This window comes from Triturus cristatus, chromosome 10 (genome assembly GCF_964204655.1).
Source record: "Triturus cristatus chromosome 10, aTriCri1.1, whole genome shotgun sequence".
In the NCBI taxonomy this organism is placed as follows: domain Eukaryota; kingdom Metazoa; phylum Chordata; class Amphibia; order Caudata; family Salamandridae; genus Triturus; species Triturus cristatus.
This window is the reverse complement of record NC_140593.1, coordinates 665,166,059-665,191,788: the sequence shown is the minus strand read 5'-3', so window position 1 is coordinate 665,191,788 and position 25,730 is coordinate 665,166,059.

The window sequence follows — 25,730 nt, the reverse complement described above, 5'->3', positions numbered from 1 at the left end:
CATTCAAGTTTTCCCATTCCTCAAATCTTGTGTTTAGGGCCCGGGGAAGCTTGAAAATCACTTCAAACATCTAATTTTATCTCTAAAAGTGATTATCCACGTACAAATGTGAATTGTAGTTCAAAGACGCAACATTTGAAAATGGACCATTTTTTTTATTTCTGAAGCATGTCGTCGGGGGGGGTGGTTATCTCTTTCATCAAAAATCTGGCGTTTTTGATTGAACAATAAAGGCCTCCAAATGTTATTTTATTCACTTCCCGTGGAGTAGAAACACTTTTTAAGGCCGCAGAGTGAGTAAATTGGCCATTTCCATTCACTTTTACCCATTCCTCAAATCTTGTGTTTAAGTCCCCTGGAAGCATGAAAATCACTTTAAACAGATAATTTTATCTTTAAAAGTGATTTTCCACGTACAAATGTGAATTGTAGTTCAAAGAGGCAACATTTGAAAACGGACCATTTTTTTTGTTTCTGAAGCATGTCGTAAGGGGGATGGTTATCTCTTTCATCAAAAATCGGGCATTTTTGATTGAACAATAAAGGCCTACAAATGTTATTTAAGTCACTTTCTGGGGTGGAGAAAAACTTTTTAAGGCCTCAGAGTGAATAAATTGGCCATTTTCATTCAAGTTTTCCCATTCCTCAAATCTTGTGTTTAGGGCCCGGGGAAGCTTGAAAATCACTTCAAACATCTAATTTTATCTCTAAAAGTGATTATCCACGTACAAATGTGAATTGTAGTTCAAAGACGCAACATTTGAAAATGGACCATTTTTTTTATTTCTGAAGCATGTCGTCGGGGGGGGTGGTTATCTCTTTCGTCAAAAATCTGGCGTTTTCGCTTGAACAATAAAGACCTCCAAATGTTATTTTATGCACTTGCCGTGGAGTAGAAACACTTTTTAAGGCCGCAGAGTGAGTAAATTGCCCATTTTCATTCACTTTTACCCATTCCTCAAATCTTGTGTTTAAGGCCCCTGGAAGCATGAAAATCACTTTAAACATATAATTTTATCTTTAAAAGTGATTTTCAACGTACAAATGTGAATTGTAGTTCAAAGAGGCAACATTTGAAAACGGACCCTTTTTTTCGTTTCTGAAGCATGTCGTAAGGGGGGGTGGTTATCTCTTTCACCAAAAAATTGGCATTTTTGATTGAACAATAAAGGACTCCAAATGTTATTTTATTCACTTCCAGTGGAGTAGAAACACTTTTTAAGGCCGCAGAGTGAGTAAATTGGCCATTTTCATTCACTTTTACCCATTCCAAAAATCTTGTGTTTAAGACCCCTGGACGCATGAAAATCACTTTAAACATATCATTTTATCTCTAAAAGTGATAATCCACATACAAATGTGAATTGTAGTTCAAAGATGCAACATTTGAAAATGAACCATTATTTTCGTTTCTGAAGCATGTCGTAAGGGGGGGTGGTTATCTCTTTCATCAAAAATCTGGCGTTTTTGATTGAACAATAAAGGCCTCCAAATGTTATTTAATTCACTTCCCGTGGAGGAGAAACACTTTTTAAGGCCTCAGAATGAGTAAATTGGCCATTTCCATTCACTTTTACCCATTCCTCAAATCTTGTGTTTAAGACCCCTGGAAGCATGAAAATCACTTTAAACATCTCATTTTATCTTTAAAAGTGATTTTCCACATACAAATGTGAATTGTAGTTCAAAGAGGCAACATTTGAAAATGGACCATTTTTTTCCTTTCTGAAGCATGTCGTAAGGGGGGTGGTTATCTCTTTCATCAAAAATCGGGCGTTTTTGATTGAACAATAAAGGCCTACAAATGTTATTTAATTCGCTTCCCGTGGAGTAGAAATACTTTTTAAGGCCGCAGAGTGAGTAAATTGGCCATTTTCATTCACTTTTACCCATTCCTCAAATCTTGTGTTTAAGGCCCCTGGAAGCATGAAAATCACTTTAAACATCTCATTTTTTCTTTAAAAGTGATTTTCCACATACAAATGTGAATTGTAGTTCAAAGAGGCAACATTTGAAAACGGACCATTTTTTTCGTTTCTGAAGCATGTCGTAAGGGGGGGTGGTTATCTCTTTCACCAAAAAATGGGCGTTTTTGATTGAACAATAAAGGCCTCCAAATGTTATTTAATTCACTTCCCGTGGAGGAGAAACACTTTTTAATGCCTCAGAATGAGTAAATTGGCCATTTCCATTCACTTTTACCCATTCCTCAAATCTTGTGTTTAAGGCCCCTGGAAGCATGAAAATCACTTTAAACATCTAATTTTATCTTTAAAAGTGATTTTCCACATACAAATGTGAATTGTAGTTCAAAGAGGCAACATTTGAAAATGGACCATTTTTTTCGTTTCTGAAGCATGTCGTAAGGGGGGGTGGTTATCTCTTTCATCAAAAATCTGGCGTTTTTCATTGAACAATAAAGGCCTCCAAATGTTATTTTATTCACTTCCCGTGGAGTAGAAACACTTTTTAAGGCCGCAGAGTGAGTAAATTGGCCATTTTCATTCACTTTTACCCATTCCAAAAATCTTGTGTGTAAGACCCCTGGACGCATGAAAATCACTTTAAACATATCATTTTATCTCTAAAAGTGATAATCCACATACAAATGTGAATTGTAGTTCAAAGATGCAACACTTGAAAATTAACCATATTTTTCGTTTCTGAAGCATGTCGTAAGGGGGAGTGGTTATCTCTTTCATCAAAAATCTGGCGTTTTTGATTGAACAATAAAGGCCTCCAAATGTTATTTAATTCACTTCCCGTGGAGGAGAAACACTTTTTAAGGCCTCAGAATGAGTAAATTGGCCATTTCCATTCACTTTTACCCATTCCTCAAATCTTGTGTTTAAGACCCCTGGACGCATGAAAATCACTTTAAACATATCATTTTATCTCTAAAAGTGATAATCCACATACAAATGTGAATTGTAGTTCAAAGAGGCAACATTTGAAAATGAACCATTTTTTTGTTTCTGAAGCATGTCGTAAGGGGGAGTGGTTATCTCTTTCGTCAAAAATCTGGTGTTTTCGCTTGAACAATAAATACCTCCAAATGTTATTTTATTCACTTGCCGTGGAGGAGAAACACTTTTTAAGGCCTCAGAGTGAATAAATTGGCCATTTTCATTCACGTTTTCCCATTCCTCAAATCTTGTGTTTAGGGCCCGGGGAAGCTTGAAAATCACTTCAAACATCTAATTTTATCTCTAAAAGTGATTATCCACGTACAAATGTGAATTGTAGTTCAAAGAGGCAACATTTGAAAACGGACCATTTTTTTCGTTTCTGAAGCATGTCGTAAGGGGGGGTGGTTATCTCTTTCATCAAAAATCTGGCGTTTTTGATTGAACAATAAAGGCCTCCAAATGTTATTTAATTCACTTCCCGTGGAGGAGAAACACTTTTAAAGGCCTCAGAATGAGTAAATTGGCCATTTCCATTCACTTTTACCCATTCCTCAAATCTTGTGTTTAAGGCCCCTGGAAGCATGAAAATCACTTTAAACATCTCATTCTTTCTTTAAAAGTGATTTTCCACGTACAAATGTGAATTGTAGTTCAAAGAGGCAACATTTGAAAACGGACCATTTTTTTCGTTTCTGAAGCATGTCGTAAGGGGGGGTGGTTATCTCTTTCACCAAAAAATGGGCGTTTTTGATTGAACAATAAAGGCCTCCAAATGTTATTTTATTCACTTCCAGTGGAGTAGAAACACTTTTTAAGGCCTCAGAGTGAATAAATTGGCCATTTTCATTCACTTTTACCCATTCCAAAAATCTTGTGTTTAAGACCCCTGGACGCATGAAAATCACTTTAAACATATCATTTTATCTCTAAAAGTGATAATCCACATACAAATGTGAATTGTAGTTCAAAGAGGCAACATTTGAAAATGAACCATTTTTTTTGTTTCTGAAGCATGTCGTAAGGGGGGGTGGTTATCTCTTTCATCAAAAATCGGGCATTTTTGATTGAACACTAAAGGCCTACAAATGTTATTTAATTCACTTTCTGGGGTGGAGAAAAACTTTTTAAGGCCTCAGAGTGAATATATTGGCCATTTTCATTCAAGTTTTCCCATTCCTCAAATCTTGTGTTTAGGGCCCGGGGAAGCTTGAAAATCACTTCAAACATCTAATTTTATCTCTAAAAGTGATTATCCACGTACAAATGTGAATTGTAGTTCAAAGACGCAACATTTGAAAATGGACCATTTTTTTTATTTCTGAAGCATGTCGTCGGGGGGGTGGTTATCTCTTTCGTCAAAAATCTGGCGTTTTCGCTTGAACAATAAAGACCTCCAAATGTTATTTTATGCACTTGCCGTGGAGTAGAAACACTTTTTAAGGCCGCAGAGTGAGTAAATTGCCCATTTTCATTCACTTTTACCCATTCCTCAAATCTTGTGTTTAAGGCGCCTGGAAGCATGAAAATCACTTTAAACATCTCATTTTTTCTTTAAAAGTGATTTTCCACGTACAAATGTGAATTGTAGTTCAATGAGGCAACATTTGAAAACCAACCATTTTTTTCGTTTCTGAAGCATGTCGTAAGGGGGGGTGGTTATCTCTTTCACCAAACAATGGGCGTTTTTGATTGAACAATAAAGGCCTCCAAATGTTATTTTATTCACTTCCCGTGGAGTAGAAACACTTTTTAAGGCCACAGAGTGAGTAAATTGGCCATTTTCATTCACTTTTACCCATTCCAAAAATCTTGTGTTTAAGACCCCTGGACGCATGAACATCACTTTAAACATATCATTTTATCTCTAAAAGTGATAATCCACATACAAATGTGAATTGTAGTTCAAAGATGCAACATTTGAAAATGAACCATTTTTTTCGTTTCTGAAGCATGTCGTAAGGGGGGGTGGTTATCTCTTTCGTCAAAAATCTGGCGTTTTTGATTGAACAATAAAGGCCTCCAAATGTTATTTAATTCACTTCCCGTGGAGGAGAAACACTTTTTAAGGCCTCAGAATGAGTAAATTGGCCATTTCCATTCACTTTTACCCATTCCTCAAATCTTGTGTTTAAGGCCCCTGGGCGCATGAAAATCACTTTAAACATATAATTTTATCTTTAAAAGTGATTTTCCACATACAAATGTGAATTGTAGTTCAAAGAGGCAACATTTGAAAACGGACCATTTTTTTCGTTTCTGAAGCATGTCGTAAGGGGGGGTGGTTATATCTTTAACCAAAAAATGGGCATTTTTGATTTAACAATAAAGGCCTCCAAATGTTATTTTATTCACTTCCAGTGGAGTAGAAACACTTTTTAAGGCCGCAGAGTGAGTAAATTGGCCATTTTCATTCACTTTTACCCATTCCAAAAATCTTGTGTTTAAGACCCCTGGACACATGAAAATCACTTTAAACATATCATTTTATCTCTAAAAGTGATAATCCACATACAAATGTGAATTGTAGTTCAAAGATGCAACATTTGAAAATGAACCATTATTTTCGTTTCTGAAGCATGTCGTAAGGGGGGGTGGTTATCTCTTTCATCAAAAATCTGGCGTTTTTGATTGAACAATAAAGGCCTCCAAATGTTATTTAATTCACTTCCCGTGGAGGAGAAACACTTTTTAATGCCTCAGAATGAGTAAATTGGCCATTTCCATTCACTTTTACCCATTCCTCAAATCTTGTGTTTAAGGCCCCTGGAAGCATGAAAATCACTTTAAACATCTCATTTTATCTTTAAAAGTGATTTTCCACATACAAATGTGAATTGTAGTTCAAAGAGGCAACATTTGAAAATGGACCATTTTTTTCGTTTCTGAAGCATGTCGTAAGGGGGGTGGTTATCTCTTTCATCAAAAATCGGGCGTTTTTGATTGAACAATAAAGGCCTACAAATGTTATTTAATTCGCTTCCCGTGGAGGAGAAACACTTTTTAAGGCCGCAGAGTGAGTAAATTGGCCAGTTTCATTCACTTTTACCCATTCCTCAAATCTTGTGTTTAAGGCCCCTGGAAGCATGAAAATCACTTTAAACATCTCATTTTATCTTTAAAAGTGATTTTCCACATACAAATGTGAATTGTAGTTCAAAGAGGCAACATTTGAAAATGGACCATTTTTTTCGTTTCTGAAGCATGTCGTAAGGGGGGGTGGTTATCTTTTTCATCAAAAATCGGGCGTTTTTGATTGAACAATAAAGGCCTACAAATGTTATTTAATTCGCTTCCCGTGGAGTAGAAATACTTTTTAAGGCCGCAGAGTGAGTAAATTGGCCATTTTCATTCACTTTTACCCATTCCTCAAATCTTGTGTTTAAGGCCCCTGGAAGCATGAAAATCACTTTAAACATCTCATTCTTTCTTTAAAAGTGATTTTCCACGTACAAATGTGAATTGTAGTTCAAAGAGGCAACATTTGAAAACGGACCATTTTTTTCGTTTCTGAAGCATGTCGTAAGGGGGGGTGGTTATCTCTTTCACCAAAAAATGGGTGTTTTTGATTGAACAATAAAGGCCTCCAAATGTTATTTTATTCACTTCCAGTGGAGTAGAAACACTTTTTAAGGCCGCAGAGTGAGTAAATTGGCCATTTTCATTCACTTTTACCCATTCCAAAAATCTTGTGTTTAAGACCCCTGGACGCATGAAAATCACTTTAAACATATCATTTTATCTCTAAAAGTGATAATCCACATACAAATGTGAATTGTAGTTCAAAGATGCAACACTTGAAAATTAACCATATTTTTCGTTTCTGAAGCATGTCGTAAGGGGGAGTGGTTATCTCTTTCATCAAAAATCTGGCGTTTTTGATTGAACAATAAAGGCCTCCAAATGTTATTTAATTCACTTCCCGTGGAGGAGAAACACTTTTTAAGGCCTCAGAATGAGTAAATTGGCCATTTCCATTCACTTTTACCCATTCCTCAAATCTTGTGTTTAAGACCCCTGGACGCATGAAAATCACTTTAAACATATCATTTTATCTCTAAAAGTGATAATCCACATACAAATGTGAATTGTAGTTCAAAGAGGCAACATTTGAAAATGAACCATTTTTTTGTTTCTGAAGCATGTCGTAAGGGGGAGTGGTTATCTCTTTCGTCAAAAATCTGGTGTTTTCGCTTGAACAGTAAATACCTCCAAATGTTATTTTATTCACTTGCCGTGGAGGAGAAACACTTTTTAAGGCCTCAGAGTGAATAAATTGGCCATTTTCATTCACGTTTTCCCATTCCTCAAATCTTGTGTTTAGGGCCCGGGGAAGCTTGAAAATCACTTCAAACATCTAATTTTATCTCTAAAAGTGATTATCCACGTACAAATGTGAATTGTAGTTCAAAGAGGCAACATTTGAAAACGGACCATTTTTTTCGTTTCTGAAGCATGTCGTAAGGGGGGGTGGTTATCTCTTTCATCAAAAATCTGGCGTTTTTGATTGAACAATAAAGGCCTCCAAATGTTATTTTATTCACTTCCAGTGGAGTAGAAACACTTTTTAAGGCCGCAGAGTGAGTAAATTGGCCATTTTCATTCACTTTTACCCATTCCAAAAATCTTGTGTTTAAGACCCCTGGACACATGAAAATCACTTTAAACATATCATTTTATCTCTAAAAGTGATAATCCACATACAAATGTGAATTGTAGTTCAAAGATGCAACATTTGAAAATGAACCATTATTTTCGTTTCTGAAGCATGTCGTAAGGGGGGGTGGTTATCTCTTTCATCAAAAATCTGGCGTTTTTGATTGAACAATAAAGGCCTCCAAATGTTATTTAATTCACTTCCCGTGGAGGAGAAACACTTTTTAATGCCTCAGAATGAGTAAATTGGCCATTTCCATTCACTTTTACCCATTCCTCAAATCTTGTGTTTAAGGCCCCTGGAAGCATGAAAATCACTTTAAACATCTCATTTTATCTTTAAAAGTGATTTTCCACATACAAATGTGAATTGTAGTTCAAAGAGGCAACATTTGAAAATGGACCATTTTTTTCGTTTCTGAAGCATGTCGTAAGGGGGGTGGTTATCTCTTTCATCAAAAATCGGGCATTTTTGATTGAACAATAAAGGCCTACAAATGTTATTTAATTCGCTTCCCGTGGAGGAGAAACACTTTTTAAGGCCGCAGAGTGAGTAAATTGGCCAGTTTCATTCACTTTTACCCATTCCTCAAATCTTGTGTTTAAGGCCCCTGGAAGCATGAAAATCACTTTAAACATCTCATTTTATCTTTAAAAGTGATTTTCCACATACAAATGTGAATTGTAGTTCAAAGAGGCAACATTTGAAAATGGACCATTTTTTTCGTTTCTGAAGCATGTCGTAAGGGGGGGTGGTTATCTTTTTCATCAAAAATCGGGCGTTTTTGATTGAACAATAAAGGCCTACAAATGTTATTTAATTCGCTTCCCGTGGAGTAGAAATACTTTTTAAGGCCGCAGAGTGAGTAAATTGGCCATTTTCATTCACTTTTACCCATTCCTCAAATCTTGTGTTTAAGGCCCCTGGAAGCATGAAAATCACTTTAAACATCTCATTCTTTCTTTAAAAGTGATTTTCCACGTACAAATGTGAATTGTAGTTCAAAGAGGCAACATTTGAAAACGGACCATTTTTTTCGTTTCTGAAGCATGTCGTAAGGGGGGGTGGTTATCTCTTTCACCAAAAAATGGGTGTTTTTGATTGAACAATAAAGGCCTCCAAATGTTATTTTATTCACTTCCAGTGGAGTAGAAACACTTTTTAAGGCCGCAGAGTGAGTAAATTGGCCATTTTCATTCACTTTTACCCATTCCAAAAATCTTGTGTTTAAGACCCCTGGACGCATGAAAATCACTTTAAACATATCATTTTATCTCTAAAAGTGATAATCCACATACAAATGTGAATTGTAGTTCAAAGATGCAACACTTGAAAATTAACCATATTTTTCGTTTCTGAAGCATGTCGTAAGGGGGAGTGGTTATCTCTTTCATCAAAAATCTGGCGTTTTTGATTGAACAATAAAGGCCTCCAAATGTTATTTAATTCACTTCCCGTGGAGGAGAAACACTTTTTAAGGCCTCAGAATGAGTAAATTGGCCATTTCAATTCACTTTTACCCATTCCTCAAATCTTGTGTTTAAGACCCCTGGACGCATGAAAATCACTTTAAACATATCATTTTATCTCTAAAAGTGATAATCCACATACAAATGTGAATTGTAGTTCAAAGAGGCAACATTTGAAAATGAACCATTTTTTTGTTTCTGAAGCATGTCGTAAGGGGGAGTGGTTATCTCTTTCGTCAAAAATCTGGTGTTTTCGCTTGAACAGTAAATACCTCCAAATGTTATTTTATTCACTTGCCGTGGAGGAGAAACACTTTTTAAGGCCTCAGAGTGAATAAATTGGCCATTTTCATTCACGTTTTCCCATTCCTCAAATCTTGTGTTTAGGGCCCGGGGAAGCTTGAAAATCACTTCAAACATCTAATTTTATCTCTAAAAGTGATTATCCACGTACAAATGTGAATTGTAGTTCAAAGAGGCAACATTTGAAAACGGACCATTTTTTTCGTTTCTGAAGCATGTCGTAAGGGGGGGTGGTTATCTCTTTCATCAAAAATCTGGCGTTTTTGATTGAACAATAAAGGCCTCCAAATGTTATTTAATTCACTTCCCGTGGAGGAGAAACACTTTTAAAGGCCTCAGAATGAGTAAATTGGCCATTTCCATTCACTTTTACCCATTCCTCAAATCTTGTGTTTAAGGCCCCTGGAAGCATGAAAATCACTTTAAACATCTCATTCTTTCTTTAAAAGTGATTTTCCACGTACAAATGTGAATTGTAGTTCAAAGAGGCAACATTTGAAAACGGACCATTTTTTTCGTTTCTGAAGCATGTCGTAAGGGGGGGTGGTTATCTCTTTCACCAAAAAATGGGCGTTTTTGATTGAACAATAAAGGCCTCCAAATGTTATTTTATTCAATTCCAGTGGAGTAGAAACACTTTTTAAGGCCGCAGAGTGAGTAAATTGGCCATTTTCATTCACTTTTACCCATTCCAAAAATCCTTGTGTTTAAGACCCCTGGACGCATGAAAATCACTTTAAACATATCATTTTATCTCTAAAAGTGATAATCCACATACAAATGTGAAATGTAGTTCAAAGATGCAACATTTGAAAATGAACCATTAATTTAGTTTCTGAAGCATGTCGTAAGGGGGGGTGGTTATCTCTTTCATCAAAAATCAGGCGTTTTTGATTGAACAATAAAGGCCTCCAAATGTTATTTAATTCACTTCCCGTGGAGGAGAAACACTTTTTAAGGCCTCAGAATGAGTAAATTGGCCATTTTCATTCACTTTTACCCATTCCTCAAATCTTGTGTTTAAGGCCCCTGGAAGCATGAAAATCACTTTAAACATCTCATTTTATCTTTAAAAGTGATTTTCCACATACAAATGTGAATTGTAGTTCAAAGAGGCAACATTAGAAAATGGACCATTTTTTTCGTTTCTGAAGCATGTCGTAAGGGGGGGTGGTTATCTTTTTCATCAAAAATCGGGCGTTTTTGATTGAACAATAAAGGCCTACAAATGTTATTTAATTCGCTTCCCGTGGAGTAGAAATACTTTTTAAGGCCGCAGAGTGAGTAAATTGGCCATTTTCATTCACTTTTACCCATTCCTCAAATCTTGTGTTTAAGGCCCCTGGAAGCATGAAAATCACTTTAAACATCTCATTCTTTCTTTAAAAGTGATTTTCCACGTACAAATGTGAATTGTAGTTCAAAGAGGCAACATTTGAAAATGGACCATTTTTTTCGTTTCTGAAGCATGTCGTAAGGGGGGGTGGTTATCTCTTTCACCAAAAAATGGGCGTTTTTGATTGAACAATAAAGGCCTCCAAATGGTATTTTATTCACTTCCAGTGGAGTAGAAACACTTTTTAAGGCCGCAGAGTGAGTAAATTGGCCATTTTCATTCACTTTTACCCATTCCAAAAATCTTGTGTTTAAGACCCCTGGACGCATGAAAATCACTTTAAACATATCATTTTATCTCTAAAAGTGATAATCCACATACAAATGTGAATTGTAGTTCAAAGAGGCAACATTTGAAAATGAACCATTTTTTTGTTTCTGAAGCATGTCGTAAGGGGGGGTGGTTATCTCTTTCATCAACAATCGGGCATTTTTGATTGAACAATAAAGGCCTACAAATGTTATTTAATTCACTTTCTTGGGTGGAGAAAAACTTTTTAAGGCCTCAGAGTGAATAAATTGGCCATTTTCATTCAAGTTTTCCCATTCCTCAAATCTTGTGTTTAGGGCCCGGGGAAGCTTGAAAATCACTTCAAACATCTAATTTTATCTCTAAAAGTGATTATCCACGTACAAATGTGAATTGTAGTTCAAAGACGCAACATTTGAAAATGGACCATTTTTTTTATTTCTGAAGCATGTCGTCGGGGGGGGTGGTTATCTCTTTCATCAAAAATCTGGCGTTTTTGATTGAACAATAAAGGCCTCCAAATGTTATTTTATTCACTTCCCGTGGAGTAGAAACACTTTTTAAGGCCGCAGAGTGAGTAAATTGGCCATTTCCATTCACTTTTACCCATTCCTCAAATCTTGTGTTTAAGTCCCCTGGAAGCATGAAAATCACTTTAAACAGATAATTTTATCTTTAAAAGTGATTTTCCACGTACAAATGTGAATTGTAGTTCAAAGAGGCAACATTTGAAAACGGACCATTTTTTTTGTTTCTGAAGCATGTCGTAAGGGGGATGGTTATCTCTTTCATCAAAAATCGGGCATTTTTGATTGAACAATAAAGGCCTACAAATGTTATTTAAGTCACTTTCTGGGGTGGAGAAAAACTTTTTAAGGCCTCAGAGTGAATAAATTGGCCATTTTCATTCAAGTTTTCCCATTCCTCAAATCTTGTGTTTAGGGCCCGGGGAAGCTTGAAAATCACTTCAAACATCTAATTTTATCTCTAAAAGTGATTATCCACGTACAAATGTGAATTGTAGTTCAAAGACGCAACATTTGAAAATGGACCATTTTTTTTATTTCTGAAGCATGTCGTCGGGGGGGTGGTTATCTCTTTCGTCAAAAATCTGGCGTTTTCGCTTGAACAATAAAGACCTCCAAATGTTATTTTATGCACTTGCCGTGGAGTAGAAACACTTTTTAAGGCCGCAGAGTGAGTAAATTGCCCATTTTCATTCACTTTTACCCATTCCTCAAATCTTGTGTTTAAGGCCCCTGGAAGCATGAAAATCACTTTAAACATATAATTTTATCTTTAAAAGTGATTTTCAACGTACAAATGTGAATTGTAGTTCAAAGAGGCAACATTTGAAAACGGACCCTTTTTTTCGTTTCTGAAGCATGTCGTAAGGGGGGGTGGTTATCTCTTTCACCAAAAAATTGGCATTTTTGATTGAACAATAAAGGACTCCAAATGTTATTTTATTCACTTCCAGTGGAGTAGAAACACTTTTTAAGGCCGCAGAGTGAGTAAATTGGCCATTTTCATTCACTTTTACCCATTCCAAAAATCTTGTGTTTAAGACCCCTGGACGCATGAAAATCACTTTAAACATATCATTTTATCTCTAAAAGTGATAATCCACATACAAATGTGAATTGTAGTTCAAAGATGCAACATTTGAAAATGAACCATTATTTTCGTTTCTGAAGCATGTCGTAAGGGGGGGTGGTTATCTCTTTCATCAAAAATCTGGCGTTTTTGATTGAACAATAAAGGCCTCCAAATGTTATTTAATTCACTTCCCGTGGAGGAGAAACACTTTTTAAGGCCTCAGAATGAGTAAATTGGCCATTTCCATTCACTTTTACCCATTCCTCAAATCTTGTGTTTAAGACCCCTGGAAGCATGAAAATCACTTTAAACATCTCATTTTATCTTTAAAAGTGATTTTCCACATACAAATGTGAATTGTAGTTCAAAGAGGCAACATTTGAAAATGGACCATTTTTTTCCTTTCTGAAGCATGTCGTAAGGGGGGTGGTTATCTCTTTCATCAAAAATCGGGCGTTTTTGATTGAACAATAAAGGCCTACAAATGTTATTTAATTCGCTTCCCGTGGAGTAGAAATACTTTTTAAGGCCGCAGAGTGAGTAAATTGGCCATTTTCATTCACTTTTACCCATTCCTCAAATCTTGTGTTTAAGGCCCCTGGAAGCATGAAAATCACTTTAAACATCTCATTTTTTCTTTAAAAGTGATTTTCCACATACAAATGTGAATTGTAGTTCAAAGAGGCAACATTTGAAAACGGACCATTTTTTTCGTTTCTGAAGCATGTCGTAAGGGGGGGTGGTTATCTCTTTCACCAAAAAATGGGCGTTTTTGATTGAACAATAAAGGCCTCCAAATGTTATTTAATTCACTTCCCGTGGAGGAGAAACACTTTTTAATGCCTCAGAATGAGTAAATTGGCCATTTCCATTCACTTTTACCCATTCCTCAAATCTTGTGTTTAAGGCCCCTGGAAGCATGAAAATCACTTTAAACATCTAATTTTATCTTTAAAAGTGATTTTCCACATACAAATGTGAATTGTAGTTCAAAGAGGCAACATTTGAAAATGGACCATTTTTTTCGTTTCTGAAGCATGTCGTAAGGGGGGGTGGTTATCTCTTTCATCAAAAATCTGGCGTTTTTCATTGAACAATAAAGGCCTCCAAATGTTATTTTATTCACTTCCCGTGGAGTAGAAACACTTTTTAAGGCCGCAGAGTGAGTAAATTGGCCATTTTCATTCACTTTTACCCATTCCAAAAATCTTGTGTGTAAGACCCCTGGACGCATGAAAATCACTTTAAACATATCATTTTATCTCTAAAAGTGATAATCCACATACAAATGTGAATTGTAGTTCAAAGATGCAACACTTGAAAATTAACCATATTTTTCGTTTCTGAAGCATGTCGTAAGGGGGAGTGGTTATCTCTTTCATCAAAAATCTGGCGTTTTTGATTGAACAATAAAGGCCTCCAAATGTTATTTAATTCACTTCCCGTGGAGGAGAAACACTTTTTAAGGCCTCAGAATGAGTAAATTGGCCATTTCCATTCACTTTTACCCATTCCTCAAATCTTGTGTTTAAGACCCCTGGACGCATGAAAATCACTTTAAACATATCATTTTATCTCTAAAAGTGATAATCCACATACAAATGTGAATTGTAGTTCAAAGAGGCAACATTTGAAAATGAACCATTTTTTTGTTTCTGAAGCATGTCGTAAGGGGGAGTGGTTATCTCTTTCGTCAAAAATCTGGTGTTTTCGCTTGAACAATAAATACCTCCAAATGTTATTTTATTCACTTGCCGTGGAGGAGAAACACTTTTTAAGGCCTCAGAGTGAATAAATTGGCCATTTTCATTCACGTTTTCCCATTCCTCAAATCTTGTGTTTAGGGCCCGGGGAAGCTTGAAAATCACTTCAAACATCTAATTTTATCTCTAAAAGTGATTATCCACGTACAAATGTGAATTGTAGTTCAAAGAGGCAACATTTGAAAACGGACCATTTTTTTCGTTTCTGAAGCATGTCGTAAGGGGGGGTGGTTATCTCTTTCATCAAAAATCTGGCGTTTTTGATTGAACAATAAAGGCCTCCAAATGTTATTTAATTCACTTCCCGTGGAGGAGAAACACTTTTAAAGGCCTCAGAATGAGTAAATTGGCCATTTCCATTCACTTTTACCCATTCCTCAAATCTTGTGTTTAAGGCCCCTGGAAGCATGAAAATCACTTTAAACATCTCATTCTTTCTTTAAAAGTGATTTTCCACGTACAAATGTGAATTGTAGTTCAAAGAGGCAACATTTGAAAACGGACCATTTTTTTCGTTTCTGAAGCATGTCGTAAGGGGGGGTGGTTATCTCTTTCACCAAAAAATGGGCGTTTTTGATTGAACAATAAAGGCCTCCAAATGTTATTTTATTCACTTCCAGTGGAGTAGAAACACTTTTTAAGGCCGCAGAGTGAGTAAATTGGCCATTTTCATTCACTTTTACCCATTCCAAAAATCTTGTGTTTAAGACCCCTGGACGCATGAAAATCACTTTAAACATATCATTTTATCTCTAAAAGTGATAATCCACATACAAATGTGAATTGTAGTTCAAAGAGGCAACATTTGAAAATGAACCATTTTTTTTGTTTCTGAAGCATGTCGTAAGGGGGGGTGGTTATCTCTTTCATCAAAAATCGGGCATTTTTGATTGAACACTAAAGGCCTACAAATGTTATTTAATTCACTTTCTGGGGTGGAGAAAAACTTTTTAAGGCCTCAGAGTGAATATATTGGCCATTTTCATTCAAGTTTTCCCATTCCTCAAATCTTGTGTTTAGGGCCCGGGGAAGCTTGAAAATCACTTCAAACATCTAATTTTATCTCTAAAAGTGATTATCCACGTACAAATGTGAATTGTAGTTCAAAGACGCAACATTTGAAAATGGACCATTTTTTTTATTTCTGAAGCATGTCGTCGGGGGGGTGGTTATCTCTTTCGTCAAAAATCTGGCGTTTTCGCTTGAACAATAAAGACCTCCAAATGTTATTTTATGCACTTGCCGTGGAGTAGAAACACTTTTTAAGGCCGCAGAGTGAGTAAATTGCCCATTTTCATTCACTTTTACCCATTCCTCAAATCTTGTGTTTAAGGCGCCTGGAAGCATGAAAATCACTTTAAACATCTCATTTTTTCTTTAAAAGTGATTTTCCACGTACAAATGTGAATTGTAGTTCAATGAGGCAACATTTGAAAACCAACCATTTTTTTCGTTTCTGAAGCATGTCGTAAGGGGGGGTGGTTATCTCTTTCACCAAACAATGGGCGTTTTTGATTGAACAATAAAGGCCTCCAAATGTTATTTTATTCACTTCCCGTGGAGTAGAAACACTTTTTAAGGCCACAGAGTGAGTAAATTGGCCATTTTCATTCACTTTTACCCATTCCAAAAATCTTGTGTTTAAGACCCCTGGACGCATGAACATCACTTTAAACATATCATTTTATCTCTAAAAGTGATAATCCACATACAAATGTGAATTGTAGTTCAAAGATGCAACATTTGAAAATGAACCATTTTTTTCGTTTCTGAAGCATGTCGTAAGGGGGGGTGGTTATCTCTTTCGTCAAAAATCTGGCGTTTTTGATTGAACAATAAAGGCCTCCAAATGTTTTTTAATTCACTTCCCGTGGAGGAGAAACACTTTTTAAGGCCTCAGAATGAGTAAATTGGCCATTTCCATTCACTTTTACCCATTCCTCAAATCTTGTGTTTAAGGCCCCTGGGCGCATGAAAATCACTTTAAACATATAATTTTATCTTTAAAAGTGATTTTCCACATACAAATGTGAATTGTAGTTCAAAGAGGCAACATTTGAAAACGGACCATTTTTTTCGTTTCTGAAGCATGTCGTAAGGGGGGGTGGTTATATCTTTAACCAAAAAATGGGCATTTTTGATTTAACAATAAAGGCCTCCAAATGTTATTTTATTCACTTCCAGTGGAGTAGAAACACTTTTTAAGGCCGCAGAGTGAGTAAATTGGCCATTTTCATTCACTTTTACCCATTCCAAAAATCTTGTGTTTAAGACCCCTGGACACATGAAAATCACTTTAAACATATCATTTTATCTCTAAAAGTGATAATCCACATACAAATGTGAATTGTAGTTCAAAGATGCAACATTTGAAAATGAACCATTATTTTCGTTTCTGAAGCATGTCGTAAGGGGGGGTGGTTATCTCTTTCATCAAAAATCTGGCGTTTTTGATTGAACAATAAAGGCCTCCAAATGTTATTTAATTCACTTCCCGTGGAGGAGAAACACTTTTTAATGCCTCAGAATGAGTAAATTGGCCATTTCCATTCACTTTTACCCATTCCTCAAATCTTGTGTTTAAGGCCCCTGGAAGCATGAAAATCACTTTAAACATCTCATTTTATCTTTAAAAGTGATTTTCCACATACAAATGTGAATTGTAGTTCAAAGAGGCAACATTTGAAAATGGACCATTTTTTTCGTTTCTGAAGCATGTCGTAAGGGGGGTGGTTATCTCTTTCATCAAAAATCGGGCGTTTTTGATTGAACAATAAAGGCCTACAAATGTTATTTAATTCGCTTCCCGTGGAGGAGAAACACTTTTTAAGGCCGCAGAGTGAGTAAATTGGCCAGTTTCATTCACTTTTACCCATTCCTCAAATCTTGTGTTTAAGGCCCCTGGAAGCATGAAAATCACTTTAAACATCTCATTTTATCTTTAAAAGTGATTTTCCACATACAAATGTGAATTGTAGTTCAAAGAGGCAACATTTGAAAATGGACCATTTTTTTCGTTTCTGAAGCATGTCGTAAGGGGGGGTGGTTATCTTTTTCATCAAAAATCGGGCGTTTTTGATTGAACAATAAAGGCCTACAAATGTTATTTAATTCGCTTCCCGTGGAGTAGAAATACTTTTTAAGGCCGCAGAGTGAGTAAATTGGCCATTTTCATTCACTTTTACCCATTCCTCAAATCTTGTGTTTAAGGCCCCTGGAAGCATGAAAATCACTTTAAACATCTCATTCTTTCTTTAAAAGTGATTTTCCACGTACAAATGTGAATTGTAGTTCAAAGAGGCAACATTTGAAAACGGACCATTTTTTTCGTTTCTGAAGCATGTCGTAAGGGGGGGTGGTTATCTCTTTCACCAAAAAATGGGTGTTTTTGATTGAACAATAAAGGCCTCCAAATGTTATTTTATTCACTTCCAGTGGAGTAGAAACACTTTTTAAGGCCGCAGAGTGAGTAAATTGGCCATTTTCATTCACTTTTACCCATTCCAAAAATCTTGTGTTTAAGACCCCTGGACGCATGAAAATCACTTTAAACATATCATTTTATCTCTAAAAGTGATAATCCACATACAAATGTGAATTGTAGTTCAAAGATGCAACACTTGAAAATTAACCATATTTTTCGTTTCTGAAGCATGTCGTAAGGGGGAGTGGTTATCTCTTTCATCAAAAATCTGGCGTTTTTGATTGAACAATAAAGGCCTCCAAATGTTATTTAATTCACTTCCCGTGGAGGAGAAACACTTTTTAAGGCCTCAGAATGAGTAAATTGGCCATTTCCATTCACTTTTACCCATTCCTCAAATCTTGTGTTTAAGACCCCTGGACGCATGAAAATCACTTTAAACATATCATTTTATCTCTAAAAGTGATAATCCACATACAAATGTGAATTGTAGTTCAAAGAGGCAACATTTGAAAATGAACCATTTTTTTGTTTCTGAAGCATGTCGTAAGGGGGAGTGGTTATCTCTTTCGTCAAAAATCTGGTGTTTTCGCTTGAACAATAAATACCTCCAAATGTTATTTTATTCACTTGCCGTGGAGGAGAAACACTTTTTAAGGCCTCAGAGTGAATAAATTGGCCATTTTCATTCACGTTTTCCCATTCCTCAAATCTTGTGTTTAGGGCCCGGGGAAGCTTGAAAATCACTTCAAACATCTAATTTTATCTCTAAAAGTGATTATCCACGTACAAATGTGAATTGTAGTTCAAAGAGGCAACATTTGAAAACGGACCATTTTTTTCGTTTCTGAAGCATGTCGTAAGGGGGGGTGGTTATCTCTTTCATCAAAAATCTGGCGTTTTTGATTGAACAATAAAGGCCTCCAAATGTTATTTAATTCACTTCCCGTGGAGGAGAAACACTTTTAAAGGCCTCAGAATGAGTAAATTGGCCATTTCCATTCACTTTTACCCATTCCTCAAATCTTGTGTTTAAGGCCCCTGGAAGCATGAAAATCACTTTAAACATCTCATTCTTTCTTTAAAAGTGATTTTCCACGTACAAATGTGAATTGTAGTTCAAAGAGGCAACATTTGAAAACGGACCATTTTTTTCGTTTCTGAAGCATGTCGTAAGGGGGGGTGGTTATCTCTTTCACCAAAAAATGGGCGTTTTTGATTGAACAATAAAGGCCTCCAAATGTTATTTTATTCACTTCCAGTGGAGTAGAAACACTTTTTAAGGCCGCAGAGTGAGTAAATTGGCCATTTTCATTCACTTTTACCCATTCCAAAAATCTTGTGTTTAAGACCCCTGGACGCATGAAAATCACTTTAAACATATCATTTTATCTCTAAAAGTGATAATCCACATACAAATGTGAATTGTAGTTCAAAGAGGCAACATTTGAAAATGAACCATTTTTTTTGTTTCTGAAGCATGTCGTAAGGGGGGGTGGTTATCTCTTTCATCAAAAATCGGGCATTTTTGATTGAACACTAAAGGCCTACAAATGTTATTTAATTCACTTTCTGGGGTGGAGAAAAACTTTTTAAGGCCTCAGAGTGAATATATTGGCCATTTTCATTCAAGTTTTCCCATTCCTCAAATCTTGTGTTTAGGGCCCGGGGAAGCTTGAAAATCACTTCAAACATCTAATTTTATCTCTAAAAGTGATTATCCACGTACAAATGTGAATTGTAGTTCAAAGACGCAACATTTGAAAATGGACCATTTTTTTTATTTCTGAAGCATGTCGTCGGGGGGGTGGTTATCTCTTTCGTCAAAAATCTGGCGTTTTCGCTTGAACAATAAAGACCTCCAAATGTTATTTTATGCACTTGCCGTGGAGTAGAAACACTTTTTAAGGCCGCAGAGTGAGTAAATTGCCCATTTTCATTCACTTTTACCCATTCCTCAAATCTTGTGTTTAAGGCGCCTGGAAGCATGAAAATCACTTTAAACATCTCATTTTTTCTTTAAAAGTGATTTTCCACGTACAAATGTGAATTGTAGTTCAATGAGGCAACATTTGAAAACCAACCATTTTTTTCGTTTCTGAAGCATGTCGTAAGGGGGGGTGGTTATCTCTTTCACCAAACAATGGGCGTTTTTGATTGAACAATAAAGGCCTCCAAATGTTATTTTATTCACTTCCCGTGGAGTAGAAACACTTTTTAAGGCCGCAGAGTGAGTAAATTGGCCATTTTCATTCACTTTTACCCATTCCAAAAATCTTGTGTTTAAGACCCCTGGACGCATGAACATCATTTTAAACATATCATTTTATCTCTAAAAGTGATAATCCACATACAAATGTGAATTGTAGTTCAAAGATGCAACATTTGAAAATGAACCATTTTTTTCGTTTCTGAAGCATGTCGTAAGGGGGGGTGGTTATCTCTTTCGTCAAAAATCTGGCGTTTTTGATTGAACAATAAAGGCCTCCAAATGTTATTTAATTCACTTCCCGTGGAGGAGAAACACTTTTTAAGGCCTCAGAATGAGTAAATTGGCCATTTCCATTCACTTTTACCCATTCCTCAAATCTTGTGTTTAAGGCCCCTGGGCGCATGAAAATCACTTTAAACATATAATTTTATCTTTAAAAGTGATTTTCCACATACAAATGTGAATTGTAGTTCAAAGAGGCAACATTTGAAAACGGACCATTTTTTTCGTTTCTGAAGCATGTCGTAAGGGGGGGTGGTTATATCTTTAACCAAAAAATGGGCATTTTTGATTTAACAATAAAGGCCTCCAAATGTTATTTTATTCACTTCCAGTGGAGTAGAAACACTTTTTAAGGCCGCAGAGTGAGTAAATTGGCCATTTTCATTCACTTTTACCCATTCCAAAAATCTTGTGTTTAAGACCCCTGGACACATGAAAATCACTTTAAACATATCATTTTATCTCTAAAAGTGATAATCCACATACAAATGTGAATTGTAGTTCAAAGATGCAACATTTGAAAATGAACCATTATTTTCGTTTCTGAAGCATGTCGTAAGGGGGGGTGGTTATCTCTTTCATCAAAAATCTGGCGTTTTTGATTGAACAATAAAGGCCTCCAAATGTTATTTAATTCACTTCCCGTGGAGGAGAAACACTTTTTAATGCCTCAGAATGAGTAAATTGGCCATTTCCATTCACTTTTACCCATTCCTCAAATCTTGTGTTTAAGGCCCCTGGAAGCATGAAAATCACTTTAAACATCTCATTTTATCTTTAAAAGTGATTTTCCACATACAAATGTGAATTGTAGTTCAAAGAGGCAACATTTGAAAATGGACCATTTTTTTCGTTTCTGAAGCATGTCGTAAGGGGGGTGGTTATCTCTTTCATCAAAAATCGGGCGTTTTTGATTGAACAATAAAGGCCTACAAATGTTATTTAATTCGCTTCCCGTGGAGGAGAAACACTTTTTAAGGCCGCAGAGTGAGTAAATTGGCCAGTTTCATTCACTTTTACCCATTCCTCAAATCTTGTGTTTAAGGCCCCTGGAAGCATGAAAATCACTTTAAACATCTCATTTTATCTTTAAAAGTGATTTTCCACATACAAATGTGAATTGTAGTTCAAAGAGGCAACATTTGAAAATGGACCATTTTTTTCGTTTCTGAAGCATGTCGTAAGGGGGGGTGGTTATCTTTTTCATCAAAAATCGGGCGTTTTTGATTGAACAATAAAGGCCTACAAATGTTATTTAATTCGCTTCCCGTGGAGTAGAAATACTTTTTAAGGCCGCAGAGTGAGTAAATTGGCCATTTTCATTCACTTTTACCCATTCCTCAAATCTTGTGTTTAAGGCCCCTGGAAGCATGAAAATCACTTTAAACATCTCATTCTTTCTTTAAAAGTGATTTTCCACGTACAAATGTGAATTGTAGTTCAAAGAGGCAACATTTGAAAACGGACCATTTTTTTCGTTTCTGAAGCATGTCGTAAGGGGGGGTGGTTATCTCTTTCACCAAAAAATGGGTGTTTTTGATTGAACAATAAAGGCCTCCAAATGTTATTTTATTCACTTCCAGTGGAGTAGAAACACTTTTTAAGGCCGCAGAGTGAGTAAATTGGCCATTTTCATTCACTTTTACCCATTCCAAAAATCTTGTGTTTAAGACCCCTGGACGCATGAAAATCACTTTAAACATATCATTTTATCTCTAAAAGTGATAATCCACATACAAATGTGAATTGTAGTTCAAAGATGCAACACTTGAAAATTAACCATATTTTTCGTTTCTGAAGCATGTCGTAAGGGGGAGTGGTTATCTCTTTCATCAAAAATCTGGCGTTTTTGATTGAACAATAAAGGCCTCCAAATGTTATTTAATTCACTTCCCGTGGAGGAGAAACACTTTTTAAGGCCTCAGAATGAGTAAATTGGCCATTTCCATTCACTTTTACCCATTCCTCAAATCTTGTGTTTAAGACCCCTGGACGCATGAAAATCACTTTAAACATATCATTTTATCTCTAAAAGTGATAATCCACATACAAATGTGAATTGTAGTTCAAAGAGGCAACATTTGAAAATGAACCATTTTTTTGTTTCTGAAGCATGTCGTAAGGGGGAGTGGTTATCTCTTTCGTCAAAAATCTGGTGTTTTCGCTTGAACAATAAATACCTCCAAATGTTATTTTATTCACTTGCCGTGGAGGAGAAACACTTTTTAAGGCCTCAGAGTGAATAAATTGGCCATTTTCATTCACGTTTTCCCATTCCTCAAATCTTGTGTTTAGGGCCCGGGGAAGCTTGAAAATCACTTCAAACATCTAATTTTATCTCTAAAAGTGATTATCCACGTACAAATGTGAATTGTAGTTCAAAGAGGCAACATTTGAAAACGGACCATTTTTTTCGTTTCTGAAGCATGTCGTAAGGGGGGGTGGTTATCTCTTTCATCAAAAATCTGGCGTTTTTGATTGAACAATAAAGGCCTCCAAATGTTATTTAATTCACTTCCCGTGGAGGAGAAACACTTTTAAAGGCCTCAGAATGAGTAAATTGGCCATTTCCATTCACTTTTACCCATTCCTCAAATCTTGTGTTTAAGGCCCCTGGAAGCATGAAAATCACTTTAAACATCTCATTCTTTCTTTAAAAGTGATTTTCCACGTACAAATGTGAATTGTAGTTCAAAGAGGCAACATTTGAAAACGGACCATTTTTTTCGTTTCTGAAGCATGTCGTAAGGGGGGGTGGTTATCTCTTTCACCAAAAAATGGGCGTTTTTGATTGAACAATAAAGGCCTCCAAATGTTATTTTATTCACTTCCAGTGGAGTAGAAACACTTTTTAAGGCCGCAGAGTGAGTAAATTGGCCATTTTCATTCACTTTTACCCATTCCAAAAATCTTGTGTTTAAGACCCCTGGACGCATGAAAATCACTTTAAACATATCATTTTATCTCTAAAAGTGATAATCCACATACAAATGTGAATTGTAGTTCAAAGAGGCAACATTTGAAAATGAACCATTTTTTTTGTTTCTGAAGCATGTCGTAAGGGGGGGTGGTTATCTCTTTCATCAAAAATCGGGCATTTTTGATTGAACACTAAAGGCCTACAAATGTTATTTAATTCACTTTCTGGGGTGGAGAAAAACTTTTTAAGGCCTCAGAGTGAATATATTGGCCATTTTCATTCAAGTTTTCCCATTCCTCAAATCTTGTGTTTAGGGCCCGGGGAAGCTTGAAAATCACTTCAAACATCTAATTTTATCTCTAAAAGTGATTATCCACGTACAAATGTGAATTGTAGTTCAAAGACGCAACATTTGAAAATGGACCATTTTTTTTATTTCTGAAGCATGTCGTCGGGGGGGTGGTTATCTCTTTCGTCAAAAATCTGGCGTTTTCGCTTGAACAATAAAGACCTCCAAATGTTATTTTATGCACTTGCCGTGGAGTAGAAACACTTTTTAAGGCCGCAGAGTGAGTAAATTGCCCATTTTCATTCACTTTTACCCATTCCTCAAATCTTGTGTTTAAGGCGCCTGGAAGCATGAAAATCACTTTAAACATCTCATTTTTTCTTTAAAAGTGATTTTCCACGTACAAATGTGAATTGTAGTTCAATGAGGCAACATTTGAAAACCAACCATTTTTTTCGTTTCTGAAGCATGTCGTAAGGGGGGGTGGTTATCTCTTTCACCAAACAATGGGCGTTTTTGATTGAACAATAAAGGCCTCCAAATGTTATTTTATTCACTTCCCGTGGAGTAGAAACACTTTTTAAGGCCGCAGAGTGAGTAAATTGGCCATTTTCATTCACTTTTACCCATTCCAAAAATCTTGTGTTTAAGACCCCTGGACGCATGAACATCATTTTAAACATATCATTTTATCTCTAAAAGTGATAATCCACATACAAATGTGAATTGTAGTTCAAAGATGCAACATTTGAAAATGAACCATTTTTTTCGTTTCTGAAGCATGTCGTAAGGGGGGGTGGTTATCTCTTTCGTCAAAAATCTGGCGTTTTTGATTGAACAATAAAGGCCTCCAAATGTTATTTAATTCACTTCCCGTGGAGGAGAAACACTTTTTAAGGCCTCAGAATGAGTAAATTGGCCATTTCCATTCACTTTTACCCATTCCTCAAATCTTGTGTTTAAGGCCCCTGGGCGCATGAAAATCACTTTAAACATATAATTTTATCTTTAAAAGTGATTTTCCACATACAAATGTGAATTGTAGTTCAAAGAGGCAACATTTGAAAACGGACCATTTTTTTCGTTTCTGAAGCATGTCGTAAGGGGGGGTGGTTATATCTTTAACCAAAAAATGGGCATTTTTGATTTAACAATAAAGGCCTCCAAATGTTATTTTATTCACTTCCAGTGGAGTAGAAACACTTTTTAAGGCCGCAGAGTGAGTAAATTGGCCATTTTCATTCACTTTTACCCATTCCAAAAATCTTGTGTTTAAGACCCCTGGACACATGAAAATCACTTTAAACATATCATTTTATCTCTAAAAGTGATAATCCACATACAAATGTGAATTGTAGTTCAAAGATGCAACATTTGAAAATGAACCATTATTTTCGTTTCTGAAGCATGTCGTAAGGGGGGGTGGTTATCTCTTTCATCAAAAATCTGGCGTTTTTGATTGAACAATAAAGGCCTCCAAATGTTATTTAATTCACTTCCCGTGGAGGAGAAACACTTTTTAATGCCTCAGAATGAGTAAATTGGCCATTTCCATTCACTTTTACCCATTCCTCAAATCTTGTGTTTAAGGCCCCTGGAAGCATGAAAATCACTTTAAACATCTCATTTTATCTTTAAAAGTGATTTTCCACATACAAATGTGAATTGTAGTTCAAAGAGGCAACATTTGAAAATGGACCATTTTTTTCGTTTCTGAAGCATGTCGTAAGGGGGGTGGTTATCTCTTTCATCAAAAATCGGGCGTTTTTGATTGAACAATAAAGGCCTACAAATGTTATTTAATTCGCTTCCCGTGGAGGAGAAACACTTTTTAAGGCCGCAGAGTGAGTAAATTGGCCAGTTTCATTCACTTTTACCCATTCCTCAAATCTTGTGTTTAAGGCCCCTGGAAGCATGAAAATCACTTTAAACATCTCATTTTATCTTTAAAAGTGATTTTCCACATACAAATGTGAATTGTAGTTCAAAGAGGCAACATTTGAAAATGGACCATTTTTTTCGTTTCTGAAGCATGTCGTAAGGGGGGGTGGTTATCTTTTTCATCAAAAATCGGGCGTTTTTGATTGAACAATAAAGGCCTACAAATGTTATTTAATTCGCTTCCCGTGGAGTAGAAATACTTTTTAAGGCCGCAGAGTGAGTAAATTGGCCATTTTCATTCACTTTTACCCATTCCTCAAATCTTGTGTTTAAGGCCCCTGGAAGCATGAAAATCACTTTAAACATCTCATTCTTTCTTT